This window comes from Bos mutus, chromosome 25 (assembly GCF_027580195.1).
Source record: "Bos mutus isolate GX-2022 chromosome 25, NWIPB_WYAK_1.1, whole genome shotgun sequence".
In the NCBI taxonomy this organism is placed as follows: Eukaryota; Metazoa; Chordata; class Mammalia; order Artiodactyla; family Bovidae; genus Bos; species Bos mutus.
The window spans coordinates 1,215,446-1,236,770 of NC_091641.1; the positions used below are offsets into that span (position 1 = coordinate 1,215,446).

General features: G+C 50.9%; 1 pseudogene; it reads right to left on the reverse strand.

Moving 5' to 3' along the window:
• The window catches only part of LOC102275541 (myosin-16-like), a 44,592-nt pseudogene that overhangs the window by 11,971 nt on the left and 11,296 nt on the right, over window positions 1-21,325 (reverse strand).

Genomic DNA, 21,325 nt, shown 5'->3' on the forward strand with positions numbered 1-21,325 from the left:
TGCTTCTGTAAGGGGAAGATCGTTTTATCCCTGTGGTCTCACTCGGTCTCAGCCTCCCAAACATTGAATGAGGGTCCCAGCTGGAGCAACGCCTCCAGACTGGAGAAACCATGTTAGAGACAGCTTAGGGAAAGTGGTAAAGCTCAGGCGGTAAAGTGTCTGCCTGCAATGCAGGAGACCCGGGTTTGATTCCTGGGTCAGAAGATCCCCTGGAGAAGGAAATGGCAATCCACTCCAGCACTGTTGTCTGGAAAATCCCATGGATGGAGGAGCCTGATAGGCTACAGTCCATGGGGTCGCAAAAAGTCGGACATGACTGAGCGACTTCACTTTCAGGGAAAGCGGATGGATGATTCAAGTGCTAACACCATGATGGTCAAGGAGACACGGCCGTGACGGCAGGGAGGGTCGAGATGGCCCTGGGCCCCTCCCAGTCAAGGGTCTTCTACTGATAGCCTTGGGACCGTAATCAAGTCTCCAAAATTCAGTCAAATGGACTTTTATACCCTGAAGATACATATGAGAACTGGGTGTCTCAGGAGGTGATTGTGAAGGTCAAATCAGAGAAGGACCTCTGTAAACCAGCAGGGTCACAGCAGTGAACCCACTCATCATGCTGGGAGTCTGGCTTCCCACGGAAACTAGGTCATTTGTTCTCCCTACTGTGTTTGCACTTGATGGGCGAGGAAAAGGAATCAGAGAAAAGAGGGCAACTTCCCAAGGTTCTCAGGGGAGCCAGGGGCACTCCTCCCACCATCTTGTGACCGCCCCCATGTCTGGATAATCCCCCAGACCCAGCATGTACTGTATGTGTGTGTGCCCAGCCTGCTGCTGTGGGCAAACAGGAATTTGATGGAGATTTTTGGTAGCTGGGTCAAGGGTGACATGGCAATGAAGCAAAGGTAAGTCTGAGAGTTCCCCATGGCCTGGATGGACATGGCTTCTTGGAAGGTGACCCTCCTTTCTTGTTAAATCTACAGGGTTTTTTTGTTTGTTTGTTTTGTTTTATTTTGTTTTAGGCCATGCATGCAAGGCATGCGAAGATCTTAGTTCCTTGACCAGAGATTGAACCTGTGACCCCTGCATCAGGAGCATGGAGTTTTAACCACCGGACCACCAAGGAAGTTCCTAAATCTTCAGTTTTTATGGACAACCTGCTTGGGATGAGACAGGTAAGGATGTGAAGTTTCCTTTTAAAATAAAAATTTCAAAGTAAAAAAGGGAATTGATTTAAGGAAAGAGGGTCAGACATAGAACAGGCGGGGAGAGTACCATGATATCCAAATTTGAGAAATTCTTATTTAGCTCCCTCTGCGATCTCAAGCCCTCCAGCAGGCTGGCCTGTGCATGGCTACCTCTGGCCATGCAGAATTACTATCCACGCCCCTCACCCCCGCCCCACCTTTCTACTTGTGGTCAGCACCAATTGTTAGAAAGTCCTTTCCTATGGGGAGGAGAAAGAAGCTTCTGCGTGAGCTGTGGGGGGCTCAGGACCCCCAGAGATGACCTGTGGCCTGTCCACCCCTCCACGTAGCTGCCCAGAACACCCCGCCCCTCAAGACAACCCCGTCCTCCGGCCTCCTGAGTGCAGCAGCCCTGTCCCCGGTGTCCAGTGGTATGCTTCCTCATAACAGGGGGCCCCAGGCGGGATGCCAGGCCCCAGTATGACCTGACCCGCATGTAGTAGGTGGCTCGTGGACTCCTGCATTGGTTGAGAGTGGCCTGGTTGCTTGGGCACCTGCAGCCCCACCACCCGGCTGACTCACTCACCCTCACTGCCTCAGAGCAGCCTGGGAAAGGAGAGTCAGGATTCCACGGTTTCCTAAAGCCGAGGACATCACTGAAGGGGTTGAAGGGGCTTCAGCATGCCCAGGGGTGAGGCACTGAGCATCAGGCCCACATTTGGGGGGCACTCTCTGCATCCTCAGAGGGTTTTATTTTGAGGGATAAGTTGAAAGTTGGGAGGACACACCATCATTTTTCTCAGGGAGGAATCCACCCCTGTCTGAAAGGAGGCTGCACTCTTCCTCCAAGGCGCCCTCATTTCCAGACTGTCCCTGCAGTCTCCCTAATCCCTAAGAGGCCTCCCACCCCCAAGAGGCCCCTGTGCCTGGAACCGAGGCCCTGAGGCCCTCACCTTGATGTAGAGCTTCCACCAGCCCCAGGAACGCAGCTGCAGGAACTTGCGTGTGTTCCTCTGGATGACCTGCAGGCACATTCTGCAAAAAAGAATCTAGGGTTCCAGGGGTTAAAATGCAGGCGTTGTTGGGGAGGGTGATAGGGGACCGGCCTCCCCAGTGGAACCAGCTCCTGTCAGACAGCTTAGGGCTGAGTTCACTTCCTCCTGCATTGCCCCTCCTTCCACTCCCTCACTGGAAATCCATTTAGTCTTCAGATCCCATCTCTGCAGTCTCTGGAATCAGCCCTCCTGGCCCCTAACAGCTTTTTTCAACCGTCATCTGGTGGGGGCTTCTGGACACTGAGTCCCACCACTTAGCCCCTGACTTTTGTCCCTGCCTTTGGCCGGGTCACAGGGGTCCTGCTGGTGGCTTTCCGGACTTCACTACTGTTATTATTTCTTCACTGCTGTTTTTATTACTTATACTGTGACCACAAAGAGCCAGAGTCCACCACAGGGCCGCCAGAGCTTTTCTCAGATTACCATTTTAGGGAGATGGCTGAAAAACACGATTCTGAGGGCAGGGATTTGGAACGAAGACTTTTGGGTTCTGATTGTGACTTTCTCTGGCCCAGTACCTTAACCACCCTCTGATCTCAGTTTCCACATCTGTAAAATGGGGTTGCTGTCCTGCCACACCCCTCTCTCAGCATCATTATCTGGATCAAGTAAGGAGAAGGCTGTGAGATTGACTTGTCAATTGTAAAGAGAAAGGTTTGTATTAGGTGGTCCGTGTCAGGAGTTGAACTGTGTCCCCTCCTAAAAGATAGGCTGGAATCCTGCCTCCCAGAACCTGTGACTATGACCGTATTTGGAAATAGAGTCTTTGCGGATGGAATGACTGAGGTTAAGATGAGGTCGGACTGGAGTGCATGTGTGTGCGCTAAGTCGTTTCAGTCGCGTCCGACTCTGTGTGACCCCGTGGTCTCTAGCCCTCCAGGCTCCTCAGTCCATGGGATTCTCCAGGCAAGAATATTGGAATGAGTTGCCATTTCCTTCTCCAAGGGATCTTCCTGACCCAGGGATCAAACCTGCGTCTCTTGCATCTCTTGCTTTGGCAGGCAGGTTCTTTACCACTAATGCCACCTGGGAAGCCCCCATCCTGGAGTGGGGGGTGGCTAGCCTCAGAGGACTGGTGTCCTTAGAGAAAGAAGGGAGACATGTGAGGACAGCCCTGTGAGGATGGAGGCAGAGACTGGAGTGGAGCAGCCATGGGCTAAGGGGGGCCTGGGCCCCCAGGACTGAAAGAGGCAGGAGAGGCTGCTCTGCAGGCCTTGGCGGAGCCTGCCTGCCAAGACCTTCATTTCAGGCCCCTGAGCTCCAGGACTGTGGGAAACCAAGTTTCTGCTGAGGGTTCTTCGGGCCAGCAGAGACACTGTCAGCCTCCCTCCGCACTGCCCAGTGTCACTGGTGGGGCTGACCACCGTGTGTGGGCGGGGTCCCAGCTGCTCCATGTGACTGCTAAGGCTCCAGTGGGCCCACCCGCTTGGTGCTACCTTCGTTCCAGCATCTTCTTGAATTGGACCCTCACGAGGAAACCTCGGAGCCGATGCTGCAACATGGTCATGATCTCGGTGGGGCATTCGTCCCACATGTCCTCGAGCCTGGCCAGGATGCCCGCTCGGAAGAACACCTCGGGGAAAGACACAGTGATCTGAGAATAGCCCAGCTCACCAGTGGCAGAGGCTTGGGGGGTGGATGTGGGGTGGCAGTTCAGAAGCAAAGAACGATATTTTAGAAGGGTCCTTCGGCGTTTGGAGACCCTGGTGCCGACGTCTGAGGCCCTTGGGAAACAGCTGGCGTCGGCCCGGAAACCTGCCCAGCAGAGCGTGCCAGCCCCAGCGTCTGTTTCCTCTTGCTCCTCGTGGACCTTCCTACGGGCTCCAGCCTGGCCTGGCACTTACTAACTGGGTCACCTCGAACACGTCCCCTTACAGCTCAGGGCCTCAGTGCCTCATCTGGGAAGTGGGGGTGTTGATCCCTCCCCTAGAGTAATCCTAGAGGGTTACTATACAAATGGATAACAGGAGGGAAGCGCTTCTGCAGGCTGTGAAGCTCTGAGTGCAATGTGGCAGACTGTTAGGATCCTCGCTGCTGTATAAGGCGACTGCTCGGCAGTGGGACACCAAGCTGCCTTCCTTTGTTGTTCAGTCGCTCAGTCGGGTCTGATTTTTGTGACCCCATGGACTGCAGCACGCCAGGCCTCCCTGTCCATCACCAACTCCTGGAGTTCACCCAGACTCACGTCCATCGAGTCAGTGATGCCATCCAGCCATCTCATCCTCTGTCGTCCCCTTCTCCTCCTGCCCCCAATCCCTCCCAGCATCAGAGTCTTTTCCAATGAGTCAACTCTTTACATGAGGTGGCCAAAGTACTGGAGTTTCAGCTTAACATCATTCCTTCCAAAGAAATCCCAGGGCTGATCTCCTTCAGAATGGACTGGTTGGATCTCCTTGCAGTCCAAGGGACTCTCAAGAGTCTTCTCCAACACCACAGTTCAAAAGCGTCAATTTTTCGGCTCTCAGCCTTCTTCATAGTCCAACTCTCACATCCGTACATGACCACTGGAAAAACCATAGCCTTGACTAGACGAACTTTTGTTGGCAAAGTAATGTCTCTGCTTTTGAATATGCTATCTAGGTTGGTCATAACTTTCCTTCCAAGGAGTAAGCGTCTTTTAATTTCATGGCTACAGTCACCATCTGCAGTGATTTTGGAGCCCAGAAAAATAAAGTCTGACACTGTTTCCACTGTTTCCCCATCTATTTCCCATGAAGTGGTGGGACCGGATGCCATGATCTTCATTTTCTGAATGTTGAGCTTTAAGCCAACTTTTTCACTCTCCACTTTCACTTTCATCAAGAAGCTTTTGAGTTCCTCTTCACTTTCTGCCATAAGGGTGGTGTCATCTGCATATCTGAGGTTATTGATATTTCTCCCGGCAATCTTGATTCCAGTTTGTGTTTCTTCCAGTCCAGCGTTTCTCATGATGTACTCTGCATAGAAGTTAAATAAACAGGGTGACAATATACAGCCTTGACATATTCCTTTTCCTATTTAGAACCAGTCTGTTGTTCCATGTCCAGTTCTAACTGTTGCTTCCTGACCTGCATACAGATTTCTCAAGAGACAGATCAGGTGGTCTGGTATTCCCATCTCTTTCAGAATTTTCCACAGTTCATTGTGACCCACACAGTCAAAGGCTTTGGCATAGTCAATAAAGCAGAAATAGATGTTTTTCTGGAACTCTCTTGCTTTTTCCATGATCCAGCGGATGTTGGCAATTTGATCTCTGGTTCCTCTGCCTTTTCTAAAACCAGCTTGAACATCAGGAAGTTCACGGTTCACGTATTGCTGAAGCCTGGCTTGGAGAATTTTGAGCATTACTTTACTAGCATGTGAGATGAGTGCAATTGTGTGGTAGTTTGAGCATTCTTTGGCATTGCCTTTCTTTGGGATTGGAATGAAAACTGACCTTTTCCAGTCCTGTGGCCACTGCTGAGTTTTCCAAATTTTCTGGCATATTGAGTGCAGCACTTTCACAGCATCATCTTTCAGGATTTGGAATAGCTCAACTGGAATTCTATCACCTCCACTAGCTTTGTTTGTAGTGATGCTTTCTAAGGCCCACTTGACTTCACATTCCAGGATGTCTGGCTCTAGGTGAGTGATCACACCATCGTGATTATCTGGGTCATGAAGATCTTTTTTCTACTGTTCTTCTGTGTATTCTTGCCGTCTCTTCTTAATAGCTTCTGCTTCTGTTAGGTCCATACCATTTCTGTCCTTTATCGAGCCCATCTTTGCATGAAATGTTCCTTTGGTATCTCTGATTTTCTTGAAGAGATCCCTAGTCTTTCCCATTCTGTTGTTTTCCTCTATTTCTTTGTATTGATTGCTGAAGAAGGCTTTCTTATCTCTTCTTGCTATTCTTTGGAACTCTGCATTCAGATGTTTATATCTTTCCTTTTCTCCTTTGCTTTTTGCTTCTCTTCTTTTCACAGCTATTTGTAAGGCCTCCAATGAATATTCAGGACTAATTCCCTTTAGGATGGACTGGTTTGATCTCCTTGCTGTCCAAGGGACTGTCAAGAGTCTTCTCCAGCCCCACAATTCAAAAGCATCAATTCTTCTTTACTACCTCACAAAGCAGGCTTGGGACAGTCACGGTCGCTTGGATATGGGGTTGGAGCCCCCTCAGATGAATCCTCTATGTGTTCGCTTGGATACTGAGAGGAAAAAGGTGGAAAAGGATGCTTCTCCCCCTGCCCTCTTTCCACCAAAACCCCAGAGTAGCCATTATAGGGTAGAGACATTGGGCTTGATATTTCCAAGTTACTTGTGGTTGAGGTTTGGTCTCTGGGGACAGTGAGGTGAGCATGTGGCTGGCGGGGCAGAGCCCACGTGAGCCAAAGTCACAGGCGGGCACACCGCATACAGGCAGAGTCATTCTGTCCCTTGTTCTGCCCCTGCTGCCAGAGTGGGCCTGGCCCCCAGGGAGTGGAGCTGTCCCTGGCAGCCCTGGGCCTTTACCTGGACCCGAGGTGCCCAATGCAACCCTTGGACTAAGCAAGGTGCAGTCTGCCTGCCCAGAGACAGCTGTGTCAGACACAGGCGATGTCAGCCCCGGCCTGCCTGATCACAGGACCTGCAGCTGGGGGGCGTGAGGCCTGCTCTGGTTCCCCTAGTTCTGTGAAATTAGGCACATGACCTCCACACCTTCTCCAGGCTTTCCTAAGTTTCCCACCCATCAAAGGTGGTGTAGGGGAAGGAGCTAGACTCCGAGGTTCTTTCTGGCTCAGGTATTCAGCAGTTCTGTGACCAAGTTCCCATAAGTCAGTTTAGTTCAATGGTGCAGGAGGCCAAAGCTTACGGTGCTGGCAGATTTGAGAACAGTGTTACAATCCCGCCAACACCACTGGCTACAGAGCAAGCTACAGGAAATTAGGGGCTCTCCGTTCTGTCCACCTGCATATCCCTAAGCCTGCACCATGCCTGGCACACAAGAGGTGCTCTGTACGTGTTGGACACACATGCAACCTGGAACTTCCCCGGAGTTCCAGCCACACCAGGCCAGCTGAGAAGCTGCACCTGCCTGCACCCCCCATGAGACCTGGACAGGCAGGCTACCCACTCAGGGCTGCTTGGCGGCCCACGCTGAGCCTGATGCAAAGCCAGTGCCCTTCCCACATCGCCCTGGCTGTCACGTCGGGGTGCAGGCAGGTTGGGCAGCTGTCGATGGACACCACCCACCCTCAGCCTTGCCCTTCCAATCCCGACAGGATTCTGCAGGGCAAGGAAGTGGAGCAGACACAGGCCCGTGAGTCAGGGTCGGGCATTCGCTCAGTCTGAGTCAACCCCAACTCACCTGCCAGCTCAGGGCCAGAGCTCGCGGTGTGGGTGGGCTGGGCTTTGGTGCTTCACCCCCAGACCTTGCCCATACACGTGCCATGGTGCCCTGGTCCAATCCAGGACCTTGATTCAGGTTGGCTCCTTTTATTCTTAGAAATCTGGGGCCCATGCAGTCCTAAGGAAAGTTCTGCTGTTGACTGAACACCGCTGTGTCTGAGCTGAGTTCTCATGTACGCTACTCCCAATCCTGTGAGATTGGATTTAGCAGCCCCAATTTTTCGGAAGAGGAAACAGAAGCTCTCAGCAGTTTGACGCAACTAGTTCACAGCTGAGCTGGAATTCACATGTCACCACCGACCTTCCTGGGACAAGGCTGAGGGAGAAGACCCTACCTTGGTGTGTCCAATCTTGTATTCATTGACATCCAGGTTGATGGACCCCAGGAGCAGCTCTGAGGCCTCCCTGTTGTTCACGAACCCCTGAGGAATCACGTCGGGGTTCAGCACTTGGTACCTGTTGGGAGAGACAATGACAGTCCCCATCCTCCCCAAGCTGGCAGCCCAGGAAGTCTGCCTGCACGGTCACCGTCCATCTGTGAGATGGCCTTTGAGTCAGGTGTTAGGCTTGGTTTGCCGAGGCCCATGGCAGGCAGAGGGAGGGGCCTTGCAAGAAGACACCAAAACCTTTCCTTCCTGATCTTTTCTTCCAGACCTGGCAGAACCACTCCTTTTCCTGACCTGCCAGCAGCCCCCTTTAGTCGTTCCTCAGTTAGGGACTTCAGAGGGCTTGGACAGGATGACCTCTAGTGACCCTTCCCGCACCATCATCTATGACCATGTGTTCTAACAGTTAGGAAGTAAAAGAACCCCTAAGGTGGAGGTCTCAGTTTGGGCTCCCCAGAAACAGAACTTGAGACCAGGGTTCAAGTGCAAGTAGTTTATCTGAGAGGTGGCAGAGCTGGGGAGTGGGGCAGAGGAGCCAGCAAAAAGCACGTTATCAAGTCAGTTATCACCACAGGCATCTGGGGCTTCATGCTACTGGGGGACCCTGGTGTGCGGGACCAGCTCCCCCTAGCTCACAAGAGCCTCTGTGCATCTCTTACCAACCCCGCGTAGAGTGATGTCACATTAGTAGCTTGAAATTACCACATGGTGGGAGTATTTATACCTTAGAAATCAGTAGATACTAAAAATCAGGGCTTCGTTTCTTTTCTTTTTAAATTTTAACTTGGAGCCCTGTTGTTAAACATTTACCAACACACAGCTGTCTGACAGCCAGTATAGAAGATGCCTCAGAGTTAGCCCATCACCAAGGTTGGGGAGCTGAAGTATTAATATGCCAACTGTCCTTAGTCCTATTGGTTGAGAGCTGCTCCTGGGCTGGGGTGGGGGTCATTAATTGCTGATCATTTCAGCCTGCCAAGAGCGAAGCAACTTTCGCAGCCAGAGAGAGCACCCAGGCAAAGAAACGGGGTGCTGGCCACTGAAAGTTGTGTCATTGTGTACAGAAGTAGTGACAATAAGACACTGTCCATCAGGTGCCCACAGTGCCTGCTCCAACGGGACTGTTTATCAGGAGCCAACTGCGGACACCGAGAACTGTGCTCAAGGCATCAGGAAGACACCGCTCACCTCTGTGTGAACTCAGTACTGCAGCCTGTTTGAGAAGCCCTTCCTACAAATCCGGAGGCCTTCCAAGATTCTGTTGCAAGCCAGCTGGTGCATGATCAGGTGGGCGGCCTTCACGCCTGCCAAGAGGGAGGAACAGGACAGGGAGTTACTACCCTGGGGTATCTGAGGCCACTTCTTGTCCCTCAAGGACGCTGACCTGCATATCCATGTCCTATCTCCTCCTGTCACTGCCCCGGAGGGGGGGTCCCAGGTCCCCCACAATTCAGCCAAGGACCAAAAGCTCTCCTGAGTGTGACTCTGGCTAGACCAGCCGCACTCAGCCATACAGAGTAGCAGCTATAACGTGCTCTTTGGGTGATCCATGGAGGTTGGAGGTTCTTTCAATGCCCTGTCCTGCCCCAGTCAACCCCAGTGACTACAAGTGGACTTAATGTGGCACGAACCCCAACTTCACACATCCTGAAAGCTTCCAGCTGGGAGGCATGTTCCTGTGAGGTACCTGATTTCTTGAACTCATGGGGGACGATACAGCAGACAGAATGTGGGGAGGTGCCATGCAGGGTGGTCATCAGCTTGTTCCACTGCTCCTGGGGGTGGAGAGAAAGGAAGCATTAGCTCCGTGTTGGTGTGACAGGACACCTGTGCTCAGAAGAGGTATTTGTTTAGAGTTTAATTAATTTAACTACGATTACAATTCAGTTCTTTGGTCACACCAGCCACTTCTCAGGCACTCACAAGCCATGTGTGGTTGGTGGCTATCGTACTGGACAGCATATTGGGCAGCGGCACCATATTGGACAGGAGAGAACATTCCACCATTGTGGAAAGTTCTGTTAGATAGCAGTGCTCTCAGAGGTCCAGGGACTTGCCCAGAGTGACAGGTTTTACAAGAGGGATCCTCTGAATTCAGTGCCGGCTCACTGTAGAATCTCGCTTCTAGAAGGAATCGTAATGCCTGTATGGACAAATCCCTCCCCATTCTAAACCTCCCTACTGAACCCTCCTCTTCCACTTGGGATGCGGTGGGGTGGCCCATTCTGCCTTGGGAAAGCCAGATCCTTGTGAAGCACTGAAACCATTCTATGTGCAACGTCTCCCCATTGGCTGCATTTCTGCACTTCGGAACATATTTCCAGTAATGCCCAAACTTTGTGGAAGTTGTGACCAGCCCTGAAGACCCACTGGCACAAGACCTTATGCATTGGTATTTCCACTTGTTATGTTGGCCAAGTCCCATCATCCCCTGGGTTTTCAGTCCGAAACAGTGCAGTTGGACTGGACCATCTCTAAGGGATTTTCCTGCCCTGTGGTCTGTGGTTTTTGTGGCCTCTGCAGAAGGAAACAGACCCCTTGAATGAAAGAGGCGACCAAAGGCATAGAAGTGGACTCATCCTATCCTGAGCTGCGAATTGGCAGCCCGACCACGTCTCCAGTGAAAGGGAGAGTTGGGGGTACTGGCCACCAGGCGGCCTCTGGGGCAGCACCTCCCTACTTAGGCTGTAGTAGCTGGAGACAGTCATGAAGGAGGACCCTCATTTCTGCTTCTTGCTTCCAGCTAAGGAAGAGAGAGAAGCTTGCTTCACGTCAGTGACAAGCAGATGGATCTGTGACAAGGATGTGTGTTCTCTGGTTTCAAAAAGGATTGTCTGGGGACTACCGAGGGGGGCCCTCCACACCAGGTAATTGAGATCTACCAGGGAGAGGGTGAACGGGCTGCCTGTGGCATAACTCACAGGGAATGTTGTGTGCCCTGGAGGGTCTGTGGCCCTGTGTGATTTAGGGCTGGCCCCAGGCCGCTTGCTGCTGCCGCTGCCTGGGGAGAGGAGCCCACAGACCATCCAGAGGAATTGCATGTTGGTGGCGAGCACACCTCTGAGCCCAAGAATATTTGCAGTTCTTGTCCCTCTGAGTGATGACCCTGTTGGGGGTTCCCCTGGGGCCACAGAACCTCAGCAGGGTACAAGGCAGGCCTGGGCTTGACATTTGGCTCAGACAGGAGAGCGGGAAGCAGAAAATAAGCACAGCGCATTTGGGTGTCCGCTTCTCCAAAGCAATATTGCTCCCCTTAGAGGTGGTATGGGCCCTGTGATCAAGTCAGCTGATGGAAGCTCCCAGGATGCTTCTGCATCACTTTATTGCACTAGCATTCATAGACAATCTCAAGCAACTTGTTATTCATTCATTTATTCAACAATAATTGAATACAAGAGTTTGGTTTTCTTCTTTCTTCTTCTCCTGGTCACTAAAGGGCATCAGCACAGAGAGACTGGACATACGAGGGAGCAGCCATACCCAGAACCTCCTCTTCTTTGAAGAGAAGGGCCAGGATCCCCAGGCTCGACTTTTGGAACGAGCCCACCACTGACTCATTCAGGGGGTCTTCGTTCTTCTCTATCCAGCCTGTGATGTTGTAACCCATCTGGAGGGGGGCAGACGCCAGTGGTTGCATTTCAACCCCAGGGCCACCTCACAGCCAGATCTTTGGTAGCGTCTCCCGGGGCTTCAGTTCTTGTCCTGATGACTTGTCTGGAGTCCTGGGATGGCCCAGAAGCCCCACGTCTTGGGCATTTGCAGTTTGCCTGTGTGGTGCACCCCATCTCTGAGCTGTGCCCACATACCAGGATTCCCCAGTTACTCTCTGCCAAGTGTGACCTTCTCTTGAATGTCTGGCTTTGCTGGTCACCCTGAGCCTCCCCAGCACCTGGGTCTCCTTCTACCCAGGATGGCTGATCTTACTTCAGTCTTAGCTATTGAGCTTGACCCATGGAATCCCGAGCCACGTAAAGAACTCCCTACAAAGGCACCTGTTCTCTCCTTGCTGAGAAGCTGAGAAGCACAGCTCCACCCCCGCTCCCTGCCACATTGCCTGGTGGGAGGGGGGGCTCCATCCATCCAGCACCAAGGGCCCAGGTCGTTGGACACACACTGATGTCTGGTTCCCATTTTGCCAGGTGGCCCCAGCTGGAGAGGTACAGAGGAAGGCACCTTTCAGATCCTTCCCCTGAGCACGGAGAACCTAGGGATGCAGATGAGAAGCCAGCACCTTTGGGTTCTCCTTCTGCTACATGGTGTATGACATTCATCACCTCCAGGCCCCTTCTTAGAGCCTTCTTGGAAGTGCACAGGCCCCCCTTGACTTGGGATGTACCATTGCTACAAACACGGAACCCTCTTCATTTCATCTTAGGGGCTGAGGTGGAGCACTGCAATTCAGCCCCAAGCCCGGTCTGGGCAGTAATGGGCATCATCATGGTTGTGGAGGCCATAAAAGCTTGGCTCCAATACCCAGTCAAACAGCAGCTTTCCTGACACCTCGGTCCTAAGCCTGCCGTTTCCCCGAAACTAAATTCACAGAGGATCACCCGATGCTGTGGCACCGGAGGCAGTGGCATTGACTGCAGCACTGCTTTATTGGGCTGATGGAATTTTTTTCTTCTTTTTACAAGTGTTATTTCTTTTTCTTTCTTTCTTTTTTTTTTTGGCCATGGTGCGAGGCATGTGGGATCTTAGTTCCTCAACCAGGGATTGAACCAGTGCCCCCTGCAATGGAAGTTCAGTTCAGTTCAGTCACTCAGTCGTGTCAGACTCTTTGCGACTCCAAGGACTGTAGCGCGCCAGGCCTCCCTGTCCATCACCAACTCCCAGAGTTTACTCAAACTCATGCCCATTGAGTCGGTGATGTCATCCAACCATCTCATCCTCTGTCATACCCTTCTCCTCCTGCCCTCAATCTTTCCCAGCATCAGGGTCTTTTCAAAAGAGTCAACTCTTCCCATCAGGTGGCCAAAGTATTGGAGTTTCCGCTTCAACATCAGTCCTTCCAGTGAATATTCAGGACTGATTTCCTTTAGGATTGACTGGTTGGATCTCTTTGCTCTCCAGGGGACTCTCAAGAGTCTTTCCAACACCACAGTTCAAAAGCATCAATTCTTCCGTGCTCAGCTTTCTTCACAGTCCAACTCTCACATCCATACATGACTACTGGAAAAACCATAGCCTTGACTAGATGGACTTTTGTTGGCAAAGTTATGTCTCTGCTTTATAATATGCTGTCTAGGTTGGTCATAACTTTTCTTCCAAGGAGTACGTGTCTTTTATTTTATTTTATTTTATTTTCATGTCTTTTAATTTCATGGCTGCAGTCACCATCTGCAGTGATTTTGGAGCCCAAAAAAATAAACTCTGCCACTGTTTCCCCATCTATTTCCCATGAAGTGATGGGACTGGATGCCATGATCTTAGTTTTCTGAATGTTGAGCTATAAGCCAGTTTTTTCACTCTCCTCTTTCACTTTCACCAAGAAGCTCTTTAGTTCTTCACTTTCTGCCATAAGGGTGGTGTCATCTGCATATCTGAGGTTATTGATATTTCTCCTGGAAATCTTGATTTCAGCTTGTGCTTCATCCAGCCCGGCATTTCTCATGATGTACTGTGCATATAAGTTAAATAGCAGAGTAACAATATACAGCCTTGACGTACTCCTTTTCCTATTTGGAACCAGTCTGTTGTTCCATGTCCAGTTCTAAATGTTGCTTCCTGACCTGCATACAGTTTTCTCAAGAGGCAGGTCAGGTGATCTGGTATTCCTATCTCTTTCAGAATGTTCCACAGTTAATTGGAAGGGCAGAGTTTTAATCCCCTGCAAGTGTTACCATTTCTGACCAAGATCAAATGGAGGGCCGTAGACAATGGCATGGCCCTGGCAGGTCTGAGGGCATTCTTGGCTAGGTTGCTTTGGAACTCCCAAAGAGAGTTCCAAGAGAGAACGTCTCTCTCTCCCAGAGAGAGAAGTGAGGAGGAAATAGAAGTGGGAGGTCATTTCAATCAGCTGGTCGCCCTGTTAGATGATGGCCATGTTAGTAGAAGGCAGGAAGCCTCAGAGAGGGCATGGCAGGATGGACTTCCATGTGTGGGAGGTGGAGGTACTGGGCAGGTGGCCCCCGGGGGAGGTACTCACGGTGCCTGAGCAGTGGACGAGCTCAGGGTGGGCCTTGGGCCCCTTGCCCTTGTGCCCCTTGGGCTTAGGAAGTTGCTGGACTTACCCGGGTGGTTGAGGAACAGGGCTGCCTTGAATGTGGCATTTGTGGCCTTGGGGAAGATGGAGAAGATGCCCGTGGGCTGGAAGGAAAAAGGAGTGGATGGCATTAGAGGAGGCCAGCGAGGTGACTGGCACTGGTCTGGGGTTGGTGGGAGGGGTGCCCCACACCTGATGTGGCCAGCCAGGATGCAGAACTGGGCAGCAACCTCTGAGCGTGGTCTGGTTTTCCGTGGTCTTCAAATGCCATGGCTATTTAGACTTGAAAGAGGCTAGAATTCATCAGGTCCAAGAGAAGGGAAGACTGACATCTCTAGGGTGCTACGTAGCTCCCCAAATGCTAATCCCAGGTGCCAGGCAGACGTGACTCTCAGAAAAATCGTGACGTCAATGACACCTGTCTTCCCCATGTTTAATTCTCTTTTATCTGTTCCTCCTTCTCAGTGACATTCCTGGCAACCTGGGCCTCATGTGGTTCTAGGTTTCTTCCCACCAGAAAAAGAAGCTCACAAATGCCCTTAGTGATGCAATATGCCCTCTCCCGTGGAAGGTCTGGATTTCTGAAGCAGACTCCTAGAAGAGGGCAATGCTTGTTCCCAAAGCTCAAGCATGAGGGCCTTTTGGGTTCTGTGACAGCTGGACACAGAGTCTTAACTAGGCCATCTCACAGAGCATACTAGACCACAGGGAAGTCCCCACAGACTGTTTTTGGTGACTTTTCCAGGGAGGAAAGCCTCCCATTGAAGACCCCTGGCTTCCTTGATGATAACTTCTCTATGATGGATCCGAGGATGAACTTTGGAGACAAGGTATATTCTTTATTTTTTATCTCTTTATTTTGAAATAATTTTAGGCTTGCAAGACTAGTGCAAAGAATTCCTATACATCCTTCATCCAACTTCTCCAAATGTTACAGTAAACTCTGTAAAATAATGAAAACTAGGAAATCAACATCAGTACAATACTGTGAACAGACTCTGTTCACGTTTGTCATCGGCCTCATTAATGTCCTTTTTCTGTCACTTTTATGCATTTAATCAAACAATACATATCCTTTTTTATTTTCTTTTCCAATTAAAAAATTTATTTTGCTGAAGTATAGTTGATTTACAATGTTGTGTTTTTTCTGCTGTACGGGGCAGAGTGATAAGCTGGAATCAAGATTGCCGGGAGAAATATCAATAACCTCAGATATGCAGATGACACCACCCTTATGGCAGAAAGTGAAGAGGAACTCAAAAGCCTCTTGATGAAAGTGAAAGAGGAGAGTGAAAAAGTTGGCTTAAAGCTCAACATTCAGAAAACAAAGATCATGGCATCCGGTCCCACCACTTCATGGGAAGTAGATGGGGAAACAGTGGAAACAGTGTCAGACTTTATTTTTCTGGGCTCCAAAATCACTACAGATGGTGACTGCAGCCATGAAATTAAAAGACGCTTACTCCTTGGAAGGAAAGTTATGACCAACCTAGATAGCATATTCAAAAGCAGAGACATTACTTTGCCAACAAACGTCCGTCTAGTCAAGGCTATGGTTTTTCCTGTGGTCATGTATGGATGTGAGAGTTGGACTGTGAAGAAGGCTGAGCGCCGAAGAATTGATGCTTTTGAACTATGGTGTTGGAGAAGACTCTTGAGAGTCCCTTGGACTGCAAGGAGATCCAACCAGTCCATTCTGAAGGAGATCAGCCCTGGGATTTCTTTGGAGGGAATGATGCTGAAGCTGAAACTCCAATACTTTGGCCACCTGATGCGAAGAGTTGACTCATTGGAAAAGACTCTGATGCTGGGAGGGATTGGGGGCAGGAAGAGAAGGGGATGACAGAGGATGAGATGGCTGGATGGCATCACTGACTCGATGGACGTGAGTCTGGGTGAACTCCGGGAGTTGGTGATGGACAGGGAGGCCTGGCATGCTGCGATTCATGGGGTCGCAAAGAGTCGGACACGACTGAGCGACTGATCTGATCTGATGCATGTATATTCTTTTTCGTGTTCTTTTCCATTATGGTTTATCACAGGATACTGATGATAGTTCCCTGTGCTCTACAGTAGGACCTTGTTGCTTATCCATTCTATATAAAATAGTTTGCATCTACTAATGTTATATATTCTCCAGTGAGGACCATTTGCTAAAACATTGCCTATGATGTGATTACATGGGAGGCTATTAGACAGCCTGGTTAAAACCTGACTCTGCCTTTCATAGGATGGATGACCATGGACAAGCAACTTCATTTTTTGGTGCCTCAGTGTTGGGAATCTGTGAAATGGTTATAATAAATTACCCCCTGCACACAGGAGCTTGTGATGATCCGATGAGTGAAGGCATAATACAGCCGAGCTGACAGTGGCCACTGCAGTGGGTGTTGTGCCGTTTTAGAGAGGAAGCTTGAGGTCAGATAAACCAGAGCCATCAGCTGTGTTGCTGATTCCCCCAAAAGCACTGGCCCCAGTGAAATCCCCTCCTGAGATGTGCCCCAGTCAGGGTCCTTACCTCTCTCTAAGCCCCTCCTTCAAGAAGCGGGGTCCCTTTTCCTGGAGGTCGATGCAGGCCTGCAGGTCAAGGCCAAAATCTGTGAAGACCCATTGGATGTCCTCCCTCTTGCACGCCTCCTGCTCCAGCGCGAACATGTGGTGCTGGGAGAACTGCTGCAGCTTCTTCTTGGTGAAGCTGATGCATAGCTGCTCGAAGCTGTTGAACTGTGGGGTGAAGATAGAAAGAGGGGCAGCCCAGATGCAGACAGAGCCTCCCCCGGGAGGGGCGGAGGGCTGGGCCTCCAGCAGAGCTGAAGCTGGCCAGTGTCTGGCACAGCCGCAGATGTCGTAACACCAACTGGCCAGTCGGTGCTCCCAGGCCCCATGATAAGCCCCTCGGCCCCCTCCCCATGCAGGCACAGAGCGCCTTGCCCCATGCCCGCCCAAGCCCCCCACTGCTGCTGCAGCGCCTGAAACTCAGACTCCAGCCTCACGCGGTGCGTGAACACCAACGTGGGAGCAATCATTTCCTTTCTAGGGAGCGAAATCCTTTGAGATGCTTTGTGGGTCTGAACCCTGCCCCAACCTGGTGTGCCTTTGGATAGGTCTCTCTGTCTAGTTTTTCTCATCCTCATCTGGAGGATGAAGGGGTTTGAGGGATTTGCAAGCCTTTTTATTCATTTTTTTTTAAAACCAGAGACTGCTTTCTCTGAATGAAAGCCCACATGGAAGGCTCTTATGAAAAACAAGTCAGAGGAGAGGGGCCATTTTGATCACAGAGTCACCTGCATCGAGCATGTACGTGTGTCAGACACTGGTTAAGCTGCATCTGCAAGAATGATCGGTGACCCCATTAAAGATGGGGACCTGGAGGTTCATGGCGTGGAAGTGGCGGAGCTGGGAGTCCAGCCCTGTTTGTCTACTGCACACACCCCTCTGTTGGCGCAGGCGCTTTCCTCCCTTTCCAGCCCCACTCGGCTGGCCATCGGCAGCTGCCCAGGACTCCAGGCAGCACAGTTTGAGACTCTAAGGCCCTTTCCACCTATGGAATTAAATTATTTTGTTGTAGACAGCAGCCAAATTAGCCTTCTGGATCCTGAGAGAAATTGAAAGTGAAAGTCACTGGGTTGCGTCCGACTCTTTGCAGCCCCATGGACTATACAGTCCATGGGATGCTCCAGGCCAGAATACTGGAGTGGGTAGCCTTTCCCTCCTCCAGGGGATCTTCCCAACCCAGGGATCAAACCCACGTCTCCCACATTGCAGGCAGATTCTTTACCAGCTGAGCCACCAAGAAGCCCAAGAATACTGGAGTGGGTAGCTTATCCCTTCCCAGGTGCTCTTCCTGACCCAGGAATGGAACTGGGGTCTCCTGCATCGCCGGTGAATTCTTACCAGCTGAGCCGCTAGGGAAGCCTGATAGAAATGGGGCTAAATTATTTTTTAAAACCCTAGCTGTGGCTAACAGAAGTCCTGGAATAATAGGAGAGCAGAGCTGAAGTGCACCTTAAAAGTCATCACCTCCGGCCAACTCATTTTAGAGTTGAGACAGCTGAGGCTCAGACAGGGGTAGCCACTGTCCAAAGGCCACACAGCTGGTTGGTGGCCAACCCGAGTCCAGAACCGGGCCTCCTAACTCATAATCATAAAGGCAAAATCTTCCTGATGCACAGCACTCGTCTTGTGATGAGACCTGAGTCTCATTTGTCTGGGCAAGAAACAGGGACCACCAGTACTGTGCTGATAAATCAGCTCTCTCTCTCAAAAAAAAGCTCCTGGTTTGTAGTGTTGGCCATGTAAATGCGCCATGGACATGTCAGCAACAGGGTGTTGACCGGCTCTCAGAATTCCTGAAAATTCCCCCAGTCAGCTCTGGTGAGCTGGGACAGGCCAGCTCCAGCCAGCGCACCGCTCATTCTACCTGTTGTGACTTGGCGCCAATACATGAAGATGGAACTTTCTGGAGGCCAGAAGCTGGAGGCCAGGAGCAGACTGAGATTGGCTGGCCCCAGGTCAAAGGTGAGAAGCGAGAGAACCCTGGTGAAAAGGTTCTTATCAAAGGAGGGTGGCTACGGCAAAGTGAGGCCAGATACCCCTCAAAGATCTCGAAGCCGGCAGCGTCTAGTGCCCCAGTGCAGAACTCCCTCTGCATCTTGGCATCCAAGGTCTTGTTGATCCTGACCACCAGCCACTTGAACATCTTGTTGTACACGGTCTTGCCCAGGGCCCCGATGGGGTTCTGGCCCTGCTCCATGTTCTGGCCCTCCTGCACAAACTTGTTGCTTACTTTGACCTGCGGCCTGGTGATGCCCTTCTGGAGCTCCCTGAAGTTGAGACCCATGAGGTGGGCAACTTTGTCAGCCACTGAGCAGGGAAAGAAAAAGCAGGGGAGTGAAAGATGGTGCCCTGCCCTGGAGAACCATAGCCCCTGTCTATTGTGTTTAAAGAAGGGGTTATGGAGAGAGATGGGGAGACCGCCCATGTTGCCATTGAGAAAACTGGGGTCTGAAGCTGTCTGTGCCAGAGATATACAACGGAATGCTATGCAGCCATGAAAAAGAACGAAAATTCGCCATCTGCAGCAGTTTGGCAGGACTGGAAGGTCATTATGGTCAGTGCAATAAGTCAGACAGCTAAAGACCACTTGTATGTGAAATCTAATATAACAAACTAGTGAGTATAACCTAAAAGAAGCAGACTCGCAGATACAGAGAACGAACTAGTGGCTACCAGTGTGGAGAGGGAATGGGTAGGGGCAAGATGGAGTAGCGGAGTAAGAGGAACAAGCTATTAGGTATAAAATAAGCTACAAGGATCTATTGTACAGCACAGAAAAAATATAGCCAATATTTTATAATAACTATAAATGGAGTATAATGTGTAAAAATTGTGAATCACTATAGTGTACACTTGTAACATATAATATTGTACATCACCTATATTTTGATTTAAAAAATTTAGGAATATTGGGGAAAGAAAGAAAACAGAAGTCTGATAACAGTTTCCACACTCGCTCGCTCAAGGTCACGCGGCAGGGTGATATAGAAACCAAAATTATGTCTCTGACTGTCACGCCTTTTGCGGCTCTTGATGTCTGGTATTAAAGGAGCATCCTTAGTTTACTGAGGGTCTCTGACATGTGCAGGAAGCCTGGAGAGTCCTGAGCCTCCCCTGCCCCCACTGCTGGCCACCCCCTCCCCGCACAGCCCCCGCCCTGCGCCTATCCTCTCTGGTGCCCACCTCGGCCTGCTCTCTCTGGCCTTCTGCCTGAACTTCACGTTGCCGAAGTGCATGATGCCCCCCATTCAGCTTATACATGCCGATCTTCTTGGCGCTGAAACCCAGCACATCAAAGGCTTTCTGCAAGGCTCCCGGGGGAGGAACACCAAGGAGCTCCTGGCTTCCTGTTCCTCAGAGTGGAGGCCACCATTTGGTGCCAGAGGTGGCACCAATGGGCCAGACAGACCCTGACCAGGGTGAGTCTTTCCTCCAAGGAGCCCAGGCCAGATGCTCTGCAAGGCAGTCCTTGTATTATTCATTTAACCTTCTGGCCTCAGTGAAGTCATCTGCAAAATGGGGCCTGTAGGTGGTCATAACGGAGAAGGCAATGGCACCCCACTCCCGTACTCTTGCCTGGAAAATCCCATGGATGGAGGAGCCTGGAAGGCTGCAGTCCATGGGGTCGCTAAGGGTCGGACATGACGGAGTGACTTCACTTTCATTTTTCACTTTCATGCATTGGAGAAGGAAATGGCAACCCACTCCAGTATTCTTGCCTGGAGAATCCCAGGGACGGGGCATCCTGGTGGGCTGCCGTCTATGGGGTTGCAGAGTCGGACACAACTGAAGCAATTTAGCAGCAGCAGAAGAAGCAGCAGGTGATCATAAAGATAAACCACAGTGATAGGAACAAATGGGAAATAGTGTTATAATCTCCACCATTATTACTGTACAGGCTCCTTGCTAGGTCCTTAGAGAAAGGGAAGGCAAAAATGCATCAGGATTTGATTCTTTTGTCAAAAAAGAGAGAGTTACACAGTATTCTAATGGAAGCCCCAGGTGCTCAGCGTCACAGAGGAGGAGAGAGAGGTGCTGTGGGAACTGGTGGGACTAGAAGGTGATGTCTCGCTGGGCTGGGGAGGCGGAGGAATGTGGAGTAGACCGCCCCGCAAGTCCCTGTCGAGTAACAGTTCAACTCTGCAGAGAAGCGCTGCTCTCTATGACAGGCTTGGGGAAAACACCGGCTGCAACCCCAGCAATCTCCACGGGAGAACCCAGGCTGCTGCCTGGCAACTCTTCGTGTCCCCTCTGACCCTGCCCCATCCAGTTCAGATGGCAGTGCCTGCAGGGCCCCAGAGTTCCCCCGTCTTTCGCTGGCTATGCCCACTCACTCACGTCTGCAGTTCCTCCCCATCGTCCATGTTATCACCACAGTGACGCCCCGGCTCACCCAGTGGTACTCCTTCAGGTTGGGGACCAGCAGCAGGCTTTCTGCAAGAAAGCAGGTTAGCGGGCTGGTGACGCGTGGTTTCCTTCTTTTTAGTTTTAATTTTTTTGATGTGGACCAGTTTTCAGTCCTTTGAATTTGTCACGATATTGCTTCTGTTTTATGTTTTGGCTTTTTGGCCCTGAGGCATACAGGATCTTAGC